This window comes from Triticum dicoccoides, chromosome 5B (genome assembly GCF_002162155.2).
Source record: "Triticum dicoccoides isolate Atlit2015 ecotype Zavitan chromosome 5B, WEW_v2.0, whole genome shotgun sequence".
Lineage (NCBI taxonomy): Eukaryota > Viridiplantae > Streptophyta > Magnoliopsida > Poales > Poaceae > Triticum > Triticum dicoccoides.
In genome coordinates, this window is record NC_041389.1 from 719,970,738 (window position 1) to 719,972,383 (window position 1,646).

The following is a 1,646-nucleotide window of genomic DNA, read 5'->3' on the forward strand; positions in this document are numbered from 1 at the left end:
TATGTTTCTTATTAAATATTTTTTAATTGCTTTTGCCATATTAGGTTTAAGTAGTGGAAAAATCCATACTACAAAAAATAGAAAATGTTCATGCATCCTATATATAAATGTTTCCATCTCATGTGATAGAACAAAATACCATGTATACAAAATAATCACGTATTAATAAAAGAGTTCATTATTTCAAACAAGTCCTAATATACATATCACAGTTGATGTGGCGTCACAGATATGTATAAACATGGGGAAAATGAAAATGCAAGCGTCCATCTTGTACATACAGGCTCAGGATCCCGTGGCCCTTAATAAAAATTCGATGGGGTTTCCACGCGTAAAAGGATGATCGTAGCAAAAAGCGCCGATCACTTTGTCAAGTCGTCTGAAAGGTCAAGCATACTCCCAATCTCCATCTTTTTTCTTGCCGGATAGCATACACACAATCTCCTTCATTGACCCGATGATCTACGATGGGACGACGGCGACCAGACGAGCCATGGATCACTGCTCCTTCGTTGTCTTGGATGGTGACATTGCCGGTGGATTGGCGATGTGTCTGAATTAATCCTCCATCTTGCCTCTGCTGTTTATCTCGATTGCTTGCACTGCACCACACGTACACCACTCGTTCAGTTGAATTTCTATCTAGTACTTCCTCTGTTCACTTTTATATAAGACGTTTTAGACAGTTCAGACAGTGCCTAAAACAATTCAAAGCAAACTGTCGAAAACGTCTTATATAAAAACAAACGGAGTAGTAGTATCTCCCTTTATTCATGCGTGTATGTGCACAACAAACTCTTCTTCCATGGAGGAAAGCAAACGCAGATCAGCTTACCGGTGTAGCCGCTCATTCCTCTCAAGTAGGGGCGCATGCACCAAGTCATGATCAACGTCCTCCAGCTGCTCCAGCGCATCCTCCACCATCAATGGCGCAATCCCGATCAAACGCCTTGCTGCGCACAACCTGCAGACAGTTCATGACATCGTTCCCAGATGAAATTGGTTCATCTCGTCAGATACAGCTATGCGGTAACTGTCTTCGGAGAACAGTAACTTCATTCTTGGTACAAAACTGTAAAGAATAAATCTTGAATTCAAAAGAAAGGTGTGTAGCTCTCAAAAAAGGTGTTCCCTTTTCTACACCCAACAACCAATCAGTTTATATCAAAGATTCCGCAAGAGACTCATTACCTTGGTAAGCATGGTCTCCCCCATATATCCTCGGCGCCGATAGCCTCAACCAGCTCCTCCTCAACATCGGAGTCAGAGAGCACACAGCAGCAGAGAAGGCCCGGAACAGAATCCTGCCACTCCTCGGTGCCCTTCATGAACCGCATGCTGTCATTCTCCTCCTTTTTCTTCCACAGCTTCCTCAAGAACTACTGACTTTCCTGGATGCACTCTGCACCAGCCAGCAAATTTATTCACACGCCATCTGTGCTGGCCAAGTGACAGTGAGCATGCATGGAGTTTACCATCTTTAACTCACCATGTCCCAAGCATGCTTTCCAAAACACTGACAAGGATTCCAAATCACAAAGTATGAGAAACTAGTCGTAGATATTCTCACTGCTAGCCAAAAAAAAAAACCTCTCACTAATACAAATCTGTAAAGTAAAAGAACGAAGGAGGAATTGGAAAGGAGA

The 1,646-nt window shown here is 42.7% G+C and overlaps 1 protein-coding gene across 1 annotated transcript in view; it reads right to left on the bottom strand.

Moving 5' to 3' along the window:
- Positions 1 to 160: 160 nt before the first annotated feature.
- Positions 161 to 1,646, bottom strand: part of LOC119312971 (putative disease resistance protein RGA4) — a 6,892-nt gene continuing 5,406 nt past the window's right edge. The window contains exons 3-5 of the mRNA XM_037588771.1: positions 1,192 to 1,516; positions 836 to 964; positions 161 to 602 (exon numbers count right to left, since the gene is read on the bottom strand). The gene's annotated coding sequence lies outside the window, so the exon portion shown is untranslated. The remainder of the gene's footprint in view (positions 603 to 835; positions 965 to 1,191; positions 1,517 to 1,646) is intronic.